Raw genomic sequence first — 12,329 nt, forward strand, 5'->3', positions numbered from 1 at the left:
CATGAAGCTTCTGTCCAAAATAAACAGACGTTGCTGATATCACACCTTATGCAGATGACAGGTTAGGTACGCCATGTTCTGAGAAATCAACCTTTGCGGTCAATGATGTATCTGGAACCAATCTATGACATGCCCTAGAGGAGCAGACAATAATTGGTAGTGCCCTTGACTGGTGGGCAAATAATCGGCAAAAGTGATGGATCTCGGTGTAGCCTACATTCCAGGAACCACCCTATAAGCTATCCTAGAAGATAAACAAATGAGTGGAATAGACCAATAAGTGATTGTGGTGGTCTACCAACAAGAAACAGTGTACAAATTAGAACGACATTACAATATAATATAATATATATATGTCTAGTATACGAGATTCAAAGAAACTGAATGTTGCTAGGTGTCGCGAATTCTAGTCGCCAATATTTTTCACTCTGCCTAATTTATTGGTTACATATGATCTTGTGCAGCAAGGTTTGTGATCTTCTTGGGAGCCATACACTGCACACTGAGGTTGTGTTTTCCTTGACATCTCGTGCAAGTAATTCGTGCCTTGCAGTCCTTTGCACAATGACCTTTAATAGTACACCTAAGCGTCTGAAGCCTTTCGATAAAAGATTGGTTCCATCGCATGACACTTAGACATAACTGCGTCTTGTTGGACGTTTTGCAGATGCAATCAGATGTTGCTGAGGATGACGAGTAAAGGGAGGAGGCGGATGACGAAGCTTTGTGATCTCTGCGTGGACGACTGTTTTCACAGGACTCGGGCTCTTAGTACTCCATCGAGCATAGCGTTCACGGCTTTCGAATTCAACTTTGAAAAAAATTGATGATTCTCGTCAGCTCCGCTTCAGAAGCACATGCAGATGCAGGATGCGGACTCTCCTAGTCCGCATCCTGCTCCATCTCCTAGACCTCCCGCTGCATCTCCTAGTCTTCCCGCAGTAGGACGAACAGTGGACAAATGTCTCTGTAGCGGTTATAGTCGACGGCCATTTTATGAGGAATTGGTTGCATAAGAATTTCAGTCAGCATAGCAGCATATGACGCAGGCTCTACACCGACGGCTTGAAGGCTTCTTCGGTGAACCTCTACATGATCATGAAGACTTCTAAGCCCGCGAATATGGTCGGCTAACTTAACGAAATATAGATTCCGTATAATTTGCATGTGCCATCGCTGCATCTGCTTGACATCACCAAACCATTCTTTCAAATGTACAGCATAATCGTGGCAGGAAGCAGCAGCTGGTAACCCTGCTATCGCAGACGCGCAGCAAGTCCAGACAGATGCACTCACAGGTACTTAAATTGTCGCAGGCGCTAAGTTTCGGGTTGTCATGAATCATGCCATCATGTGATGTGTGTCATGAATCATGCCATCATGTGCAGGTGGATACAGTCCTATACTGCAACCTGGGGCTAGCTGTGAAAAAATCCCGATCCTTTCAGTGATTCCGGGATCCACATTTAGAAATCCCGATATCCCGGGATTGTAAAACAACTCGAGATTCCGAACCCTAGGCTCGATTGCTGTGCATCCCACTAGCACGAACATGCCATGAGAAAATGCACTTTACCCCTACTACATACTTGTACAATGGTGACAACCATCCCTTACGCTTTGCACCGCACTACAGAAGTTTATAACTGAAATATTTCACATAAACCACGAAGAAAACAAGAATTTGTGCTTAATATATTCCAACGGGTCTCTCAAGTGGGGCAACACCCATAGCCCACGAATGTTGTATGACGCTCAACCCAACAACACGTGAATCATTGTTCCCTTTTCTGTCTTGCATCGCTACAATAGTTCACCCGAGTCACCAGATTAAGGATAGTCGACAAGACGTTCTGCATCCACAACCTCTTCTTCCCTGCACGTGCCCCAAGTCTCATTTCACGCTGACCTCGACGTCTGCGCTTCGAACTGCTGACGAGGAACTTACGTGTAGCGCTTGAATTATGCTGTCCGTGGAACATCGTTCCCAGTAATTTGTATTCTGATCCATTTTCTTCCGAACGCCGCGTAAGCGATATACGTACCACACGGGAATAGACTCTATTATTGTGCATCTTGACATTGCCACACGCCCTTTCAGGAATGCAGACGGCTTCCAACATAACATGTACAGCGAAGGAAAATTTATACCTGGATTTGTTGTTCGGTATTTCGCAGACAGTCGAAAACAGATACATATTGGCTCAAGTGAAATCAGCAGAAGGTACACGAGATTCTTCCGTTCAGAAATAGACAATTGCATCTTAAAGTGGTTCGCTCTCATATAACCTTTTACGGAAGTAAGGAAGGAGCGATTACATCGGAGAGCGAAATAACGGTGGATCCTGTAGTCAGATTGCATTGTAGTCACGTAAAACAAAAACTGCGTATTGCGGTAGGGTGGGGCAAACAATGGTACGTGGCTACCGACCTAGGCAAATATGTTTCTTTGACTTGGCTAATATTAGTGTACAATCCGAAAAATACTGTTTCTCAAAATTTAAGACTCGGTCAAGGGGCCGAAAGTAGACTTACGGCAAAATGAAGGTGATCAACAATAGGTGTAAGCAGGTCAGTAGCCCACAACACTGGAATCCGTGCAAGACGAGTGCGCTCCCACGCAGAGCGCAGCAAAATAGGCAGTTTTAGCAGACCGTAAAGCTCGTAAAGTTATCGTGCCTATCGGAACCAATCGCGTGTTACACTATCACGTGTTCACGTGTGTTACTGTGACATGTGTGACGTGTGACTTATCCAGTGATTGGATTCGGTTGATACGGTTCGACGCAAGCCACGTTATCAATGGTTTGCGAAAACTCTCTATAAACTCATGATCGTGATAACTGAGGCAGTCTGACGTTGATGTTCAAATTGCTGATGCACATTCGCACTTGCTTTCTGGATCCATTAATGTATCTTTATTTCCATTTTTGCCTGCCACAGGCAAGAGCCCATACTGTAAAATTAACCAAAAGGTACCTGTGTTTCTGTATTGCAATCGCGCATGCCGCTTACTCGCACATTACAAAACTTTTATTTCAGTTTTTGAGTAGGTGATTTAGGGCATGCACGCGTGTGTATGGCATAATGATTTTGCCAAACGGTTCATGCTACCCGTGTATATGGACTTGATTGGTTACTGCAGTAATTTATCTCAGCAGCAACATAACAACAACAACTTTATTACATGATGACTGGGGAGTTTCATCGCCAGGCCCATTTGTGGCCAGGCCCACTTCGTTTGTGGCCCATTATCCCTGTAGAGTAAGAGCATCAAATGGCATGTCTCTGCACTGATTCTTACAGGTTATTGGTAGGATTTCTGTGTTTTGTTGTTTAGTTTTTCACACGTTCGACGTGAAAAATCGGATCTGACCAGTGATTATTTCGCCCCGCCACCGCCTATCGCTGGCTTTTGGTGGTCACATTTTAAATTGGAAGACAGTTGGTGGAAAGCAAAGCAGGACTGTCCCATGTACACAGTGAACGCACTCCTCCGGGCTCTATCTGGGCCGCTTCTTGATGAAACAGGGCTAATTTTAATCTGGGCAGATCCTAAGCATAGCCCTTGTAATTTGACCCTGTGACAGGTGGGAGAGTAGTTCATTACTATTTTTTTTTTTTTATGATTTCATTTCTTCCGTCCATTGTAGTTCAACGTGAAGCCAAAGGAAATGAAACTGAGCGAGCTGAAGCGCTCATTCCGGTGATTAACGGTGTACAAATCATTTCGGAAATGATTTGCGGTCTACGTTTATCGATGCTGCTTTTCGCTAAATAGCGAAAATCGAAAACCCTATACCTACTGGCCTACCATAGTCTCCCCCCACCCAGTGAAGACGCTTGCTACCAAAGTTTCAAGACAGGTTAACGTCCTCAAGCGTGTCGCAGGTGCGTCCTGGGGCACCTCCTTCCACGACCTCCACGAAGTCAATACGGTTCTTCTTTTGGGCACGCTACGGTATGACCTCCCTATCCTCCATGGAATCAGCCCTACCTGGAGACCAAGAGCTTCTCAACCTGCAAGCCCGCAGTCTCCGTGTCTGCCTAGGGGACCCTCGGATAACGGAGACCTACTCCGTCCTCGCATAAGCTAGGGAACACTCTATTTCCACTCCACGGGATTCAACCACCCTGCACGTATACCACCGCTGTCTGACCCACCCTTCTCATCCACTTCGTCATATTGCAGCAGACGGCCCAGCTTCCACCCGCAGCACTGCCGCTGCCCGCCTAAGCGACTATCTCCCGCCCATGACATATATTCCCTCTTTCGCGCCTGCTATATGGACCCTTGAGCGTCCGGTCATCCCCCCTACAATCTCTGACCTTCCTCTAAAACACGAAGCCCATCAGCCCATTGTATTGCACATCAGCTCTCCTTGGCACATATCAACTCTACCTACCTCCGCTGTCGTCAAATCTTCACCAATGCTTATGTGACGCATGACACGTCGGGGGCAGTGTTTTACATCACAGATACGAACCACGAGCAAGCCTAAACGTTGCCCTATCCCGTGTCCTCGACTGAGGCAGAACTGTATGCCATCCTCGCAGCCAGAATACATTGCTGGCTTGCTACCTGAGAAGTCCTGGGTTGTCCTTACTGATAGCAGGGCGTCCCTTCTTCTTTTGCTGTCTGCCCGTCCCACCATCATACGTGACCTACCCAACATGATCATCCACACATAAAATCGGCTCTGTGCCAATGGTCACGTTCTTTCTCTGCAATGGATTCCCGGTTATGTTGGCCTATCCGGTAACTCACGCGCTGATGCGGCTGCACGACCTGCGTACCCCTGGAACTCCAAGGTCGCTTGTGAAAATAGTGCACTCTTTAGTCATACGTCGTAATGATTAATCCCAGATATCATAATAGGAATGGACACCCACACAGTGCGCAATATCCTCCTTCAGAAAAAAATTTGTAGGGGTGTAAGGGTTTCCACGCTTGCCTCCCCGTTAGAAAAAATCATTCGAACGCCCATGGTTCATAGTGAGTTGCTGGTCGATGAGCTCTTATCAGATGATTGTGAGCGGGAGTAGCGGGAGTAATCGCGGGCCAAGATGCCGACCTCTGCAAACCCTCGACATAATTTTCTCTTGCAGCAGCACAAGTTAGGATGTGCATGTTTATTAATTCAAACAAGAATCACTGCCCCCCCCCCCCCGAGTTTGAATTACTGAGGGTCTACTGCACATATATGGTTCAGATCTATGAGCGTTAACGCAGAGGGGTTATACAGTATTCAGAATACTTTAAAAATTTAATGTGGCACATATAATGCTTTCACTTTTGGGAGGTGCTGTGGGAAATCGAACTTTGTGGGCACTGCGTCCGTGTCCAGTCTTTTCTACGCAGGTTCTGCACCCATTTCTTCATTATGTCAAGGCGGCAGTGATGGGCAGTACTTGAAGTACCAAGTGCTCAAGTAGTAGTTTAAGTACATTTCTGTGTACTTGTACTTTACTTTAACTACATTTTAAATCGTGTACTTTGTACCGTATTTCAAGTACCTTTTTTCCCGAGTACTTTCCCATCAAGTACCCAAACTTGGACTCCAGACAAAAAATCACAAAAGAGTATCAAAAATGCACACTACTAAAAGCGCTAAAATGACAACAATACGACGAAAACACACAGATAGGGCTATCTCTGAGTTTTCGTCTTGCCGTCATTTTAGCGCTTTTAGTGAGATGCAGTACCAAGAGTCACAGCCTGACATTTTACCAAAAAGACTCTTTGTGCTTTTAAAGAGCATATTTGTTGAAGCAAATCTATTGTTGAGAGGCTTGAAATGTTGAAAAAGTATCAACGCTTCTATGAGGTAAAACGAATGGAATGCAGACACGCATACATTATAACACTGCAACAGTAGCGCGATGACTTGGTCCATTGTCATTTCAGTTCTCCCAATGCAGGGTTCCATGCATTTTTATATTGTTTCCTTCATTGGCAATTAATAATCATTTTATGTCACAATATATGTGTGATTGCATTACATGATGGACACCCGAAAGACACACAGGCTTTAATTTTTACAATTTACATTTTTTTTGATTGGTCACATGGATTACATTGCTGCAGATCACAGTCGTATAAAGATGAAGGCCTACATTGTGCTTCATCCTTTCTTACTTTCTTCATATTCTCTTTTAAACATGTCCTTTTTAAAAAAGCAGCATGGAATGCCCAGAAATATATAATCTCTTTTGGCCTGTCGACTGCGCCTTTACAGCTCAGTGGCGTTACCGCTTGAGACAAGTTGACTCCCACCTGCTGCCACTGTGGTGCTCTTGAGAGTCTGGAGCACATTCTTCTTCATTGTCCCCACTACCAACCTTCCTGAACCGCACTCTCCGAGTCTCTTAGTCAGCTGGACTCTCGCCCCTTCTCCCTATCGAAATTGCTTGGTCCCTGGCCCAATCCAGCACAGCAACGATCTGCGCTCAAAGCTCTTTTGACATTTCTAGACACCATCGTACTGCGATGGTTATTGTGAAGGGGCTCATTATTTTATTCCCCACATGCCCCACAAGCAATGGGGTAGAGTATCGCCTCTGGCGATGAACCTCCCCACTCTCCATCTCAAAATAAAGTTCTTGTCTTACTTGTTTTTCCTTGAAATTTCCTATCCTGTTATAGCTGAATATTAGTATTGGAACGCCACACTAGGCGGGTGATCTTGGATCAGTCAGGGTATAATACTATTCTGCATAACAACGGCACAGCTGACTGATTACCTCTCTACATGTAACTGCAAATTATGGCATCTGATTAAGTTGATATTCACGGGTTGGCACTTAACCTAGGACTTTATGTCTTCAGAGCATTTGTCAAGAATACTCGCTAAAGTTTTGCAAAAAAAAAAGCAAGACACAGATACTAAACAGCGAAATGGAGAGTGATACAAATTAAATTGGCAATGTACTTGATGAGTACTTGAAGTACTTTGCCTAGTACTTTGTACTTTACTTGAAGTACATTTGGAATTGGGTACTTTGTACTGTACTTTGTAAGTACAAATGATGCCAGGTACTTGGTACTTTACTTTAAGTATAATTTTGAGGTACTTTGCCCATCACTGCAAGGCGGTTGTGAGGAAACCTGTATCAAGAGACCACTTCTGTGAGATTTACAGCGTAGATTTACACCGAAAATGGAATCCGTTACGGTACCACTTAGTTACACCCCAGATGGTGTCAAATTAGCACCTCTCCTGGAGGGCGTACTTCCATCTTAAGGTGTTGATTTACTCCAAAAAACTAATCAGTTATGGTATCATCCAATTACACCCAAGGAGGTGTATAAAATTTTAGAGAGCGGAACTGCCACAGATGTACAGTTTAGTAGCCACTCAGAAAAATTCCGCATAAAGAACTTCCTCCCGGCAGAAGATCAGTTTCTAGTTTCTCTTGATCAACGGTTGGCTGCCTATGAAAAACTGTCGTCCAGGATTTCTGTCTTCGGAGAAATCGGCATACTCGGCACCGAACACATCAAGAAGATGGCAAGATCCAATATAAAGCAGATTTGGATGAACGTTTTCCTGACGAGGTCACTTTAGTCACTTTGCCAAGGCATTTTGCATGACGAGGCCGGCAGGCGAGAACAGTTCCTCTACACAAGGGAGTGAATGAAGCCTTCCGTTATGTAACACCAACAACTTTATTATGATAATAATAATTCGGGACTTTACGTCGCGAGACAACTGTGATCAAACAACTTTATTATGAGATGATGAATGTTTGCGCTTCGTATACTATATCTCACTATGATATACGGTTAGGAACAGTTCCCGTGAGCGCTCATTTTCGAAATTGATGCTCATAAAGAACAGTCATCGGGCAACCATGACGCGCGGCAGACCTAATACTTTGTCACTGTTATGCATAGAAAGGGACATTTTTAATCCATTACCGCCCAAGCAGTCTCGTATACTACACCCCAGTTGCTTTTGGTTGAGACTTCCCAGAAGTCAAAGTAATGTCACTCTTCTTCGCGGGCCTAGGTAAGGAAAAGCTCCAGTGGTAGTATCTTTCTACGACTTACTGATCACCCGTTTGCAGCGGCCGAAACTTGTGTTTTCGCTGGCGACCTGACGCCATGACAAACTCACGTGGGTACGTGTATTTCCTCGCGCACATATATCTTATATATTTAGTCCAAGACACTAAATGTACAGTTCATACTCTCCTTCTACTGTGGAGAAAACATGCGGCTGAGCTAAAATTATTTGAAGCCTGGGCAGCCGTTTACTTTTTGCGTTACCATACGATCACGCTATGTTTTGCACTACGGCTCTACACTTCAGCTCTTGGTTAGTTGGAATTTTTTTTTTCTGTTTCTTTTCTTTCTCTTTCTTTTCTTTTTGGTTTTCTGCAGGTTGACACTACAAGAAATAACTGATATACTAGCAAATGATGAAGACGACGTCTCCGCAACAAACGAATGTCTATTCTGACGAAGACTCTGCTGATAAAGATTCTGGTTGGCTGAGCGGTTGGCTGCTGAGATCCTGCGCTCAAACTGTACTTGCACATGGGCAGAGAGTTGGTGCGAGATATGCTGAATGCTCCGAAGAAGGCGGCGACATGCGGGACGTCGCGGTGAGTGGTTCCTCCGAAAGAGTCCACAGAAAGAAGCGTTGCATTCGTCGTTGGACCTCTGGGGACCTACACGAAAATGGCGAAAAGGGGACCTGCTCCGCTGTGTGGCCGGTTCTGTATACTGACAGTTGCGTCAACGGTACATGGTGTGGAGCCTATGTAGAAGACAGTACAACGGAGGAACAGGGCAATGTTTAATGGAAGGGCCAGATAGGAACGAGTGAAGCACGAGGTGGCGTCGTCGTCTTCATCAGGAAATATTTAGCGGACTGCCCCCCCCCCCCTCCCCCGCGAAAAGGCGATATCGGGTTCTGGTGTATTCCATCATCGTTATGGTCATACGACAATAAGCTCCGATAGGTGAGTACGTTCCATTGCTGTCCACTTGTGTGATAACATGTAATTATTGAAGCCAGGGTGGTCCTTTGCGTATCAGGTGACGTTCCATTGACATACAAGGTGGTATTCTTCGGAAGAGTACTGCGGAGTTCCTGTGTCAGTTAGTGTGATCTTGCTCAGTGTCCTCAGGACATTGCTCTTCAGGTCGAGCGATCTGTCGTATTCCGATGGCTCTCCTGCTCAGGTACCCTTGCCAATTGACAGTGCCTTTAGCAGCACAGCACATCCAAGACCTGGTGTGTTTCACGCAGTATTTGCATCATGGCATCAAGCCTGTACCTGCGGTCGGTGATATACAGGTACTTTCCGAAGAAGTCGTTACGTTGATGATCACTGTCTCACGCGTAGGAAGCCACTCATTTTTCATGTCAGCAGGATTCGGCGCGTGGCACTGCGGCGGCGTATGAATTGAGTTCATGTTCTTGTTGAATGTTGCCTGATCCATGCTTTCCACTTCCTTTCATGGACCGTTTAGAAGAGTGGTCAGTCTAATGCGGTCCTTCTGTTTGCGTATCGTCTTCCTTCAATAGCGGTTCAACAGCCCCCTGATTAGACGTATAATATGCTGACTGTATGTGACTCGGGTCCAGGTAGTTCGTCATTATAGACGTGCTTTGTTCGGTTCCTGCTGAGGTAAGAACATCGGGTAAGAAAATCATGTCGTCCAGCAACTACTTCATGAATCGTGTGGAATTGATCGCTTGCAGGTCGAAAGAAAAGTCGGTTGGCTGCAAAACTTTACATTACACCATATCTGCCCTTGTCGTGAGCAGCGACTCAAGAATGTTCAGTCACAAGTGCGTCGTTTGGAAATGCGGTAGTGTCGTGGACAGCTTCCTGACATGTAGCGTTCTGTTGCTGAGTGACACGTGTTACAGTCCGAGATGGTATTTCGATCATCTGAATTCCACTTGTTGAATCGTTGATGTTCGGCACTGAAATGGTAACAGATGTCGTGATGAGTTCAGCGTTGTTTCTTTGGATTTCAATCTGCTTTATATATATTCGTCTTCAAATTCTTCTTTGGTAATCATTGGCTCTACCTGACTGTCAAGTTGTTGAATACGCACTTTCAAGTTTCGTAGACGATCCGTCCTTTCTTCCAAGTTTTGAAAGTCATGGCGTTCTTCTGCAGTTCTTCGTCGCTCTAGATTTCCATTAACGCCGGCACCTCCGCTCGTACAAGTCCGCCTTGATCGATCAGTTCAATCCCCTCCACTTCGTTCGTTCAGATTGCTGCCAGTGCCCGCTGCAGAATTTGTATTCCTGGTAAAAAAAAATAGTGATGGCCAATATTCGCTTACCTTTGTGACGTTGCTATCACCAATGGGCGGGCGCTCATCAGGCGTAAGCAGATCTAGCGTTTCGCAACTGGACTTCCGGTAGCAGGCGGGACAGCGCAGGCCTATCTCACACGTTCACAATACAAGCCGAAAGGGGCGGGAAGACCGTCTACGTCTGAAATAGTGGCATGTCTTTGCAGATGTACAAGTTGTTTGACAAGACATTGTAGCACCCGTTCCAGAGCACACAAGAGGCGGAGATGCGTAGAAGGCAACTGCAACAGTACCGTGTGTGCGGAGTGCACAAAGTGCGACATCGGGTTATGTGTGTCATGATTTGAACGCTTTCATAATGGCTAACTTCAAGTTGTTTTCTAACCAAAAAAAAAATGCTACCGCGTTTTCTTTTGTTTCTTTTTTTTTTTGTTTGTTTGTTTTTCGTGTAAACGAATAATCAGTAGTGAACTACTGCTCTAAAGGGCGAGCTTCACCATATCGTTACACGCGCTGACTCGCAAACAGAGTTTGAAATAAATATATTAATGGCTCGCATCAGAGCAGTTGTGAATGTATTTTGCAACAAAATGGGGTAAATCCGTTATGCGCTTTCTGTTTCTTCAAAAGAAAGAAAAAACACGAGGTTGACTTGGCAAATTTCGGAGTTCAATTTGGGAAATTGAAGTTATCGCGAATTAAATTCGACAAAAGGCATTCAGAAAACATGGCAAAATCTCCCCCAAGATAAATAGCGTTGACCCCATAACAAGTAGATAAGTTGATAAGATACGATACGATACGACATTTTTTTTTTTTTCCACGTTAGGTGAAACACCCTATCAAACATCCTATATTCGCATTCACTTTGTTCGGCAGCATGTGCGAAGCAGCACTATCAATATGGTATTGACTACGAGGATGAAGCCGTATCAAAATTTGAACCCAGGAATTCAGCCACTGCTGTGAAATGCTGCGAACATTTTGTAGTGCCGATGTGCCGTTCATATGCACAAGCCCCCATCCGATAGATGATGACGACATGCTCGAGGTAGAATGCCCTTCAACTGCGCGAAACTATCTACACATTACAGAAACTGCAAGAAAGCATGCGATTGGCGCCAAAGCATGTAAAGAAGGTTCATTAAATCACGCCAGTACTTTTATCAAATTCAAGCGCAGCGAAGCGCTGCGAAAAGAAATTATTGCAAGCTTGCAATCTCATTGCCGACAGACATGAAGGCAATCACAGTAAAGCCGGATCCGTTCTCGAAAGGCTCGGACCCTCAACTAAAGAAATTATGCGTTCAATATTATGGTTCCAGAGTTAATTGACTCCGGAGAGCGAGGCACAGGGAACTGAGAGATGATCCAGTACAAGTGAACGAGCCTGACGACATTTTGTAAAGAACATTCTAAAATGAATACTCTGCAATGAGCCCTTGTTCCCATGCAACGACAACTTCTGATTACGTACAGGTATTCTGCGCCTTCTTGTGAGTGTAATTTGTTACTTTTCTTTATTCTATGAGTGTGGTTTTCTAGGACGTTTGTCGCTATGTATGCTATAATAGCTAACTGAGATCTGTACATCCCACAGTGCATTGTATGTATCATCAATCACCGGCCATATATTTAAAAAAAAATCCGTATACAATGCAAAGTGGTCCTGAAGTTGTGCTACAACTTGTCAAATTTTCCTGCGCACAAACAAGATCGCGGCTTTCCAACCAGAAAGAGCAGGTGTTTCAAAAACGCCTTTGCGCTCGCTCAGCATTCGCGGCGCGGCCGGGAGGAGCCGGTCCCACATAGCCGAAGCTGAACCCCCAGCGTGCAAACGTATTTCGTTGTTGTTGCAACTCAACACTGTACCGACACTTTTTGCGCTGTTCAACTTTTCTGCTTGCGACATCAACAGTCGGAACGAGAGGAGTGATACAATATACTGCGAATGCAGAAAAGGACCTGCAGAAGGAAACAAAACACATGTTTACCGGCGAACACACATGGCCACACTCCAGTCGTACTTATTTTCGTCGATTC

At 44.9% G+C, this 12,329-nt stretch overlaps 1 long non-coding RNA gene across 1 annotated transcript; it reads left to right on the forward strand.

Annotated features, from left to right (window-relative positions):
* The first annotated feature begins 8,464 nt into the window (after nt 1–8,464).
* On the forward strand, nt 8,465–10,840 carry LOC135383795 (uncharacterized). The gene is made up of 2 exons (XR_010420071.1): nt 8,465–8,970; nt 10,493–10,840. It is a non-coding gene; the product is annotated as an uncharacterized LOC135383795 (long non-coding RNA).
* Nucleotides 10,841–12,329: the final 1,489 nt, after the last annotated feature.

The sequence above is a fragment of the Ornithodoros turicata genome, chromosome 2, assembly GCF_037126465.1.
Source record: "Ornithodoros turicata isolate Travis chromosome 2, ASM3712646v1, whole genome shotgun sequence".
NCBI lineage: Eukaryota > Metazoa > Arthropoda > Arachnida > Ixodida > Argasidae > Ornithodoros > Ornithodoros turicata.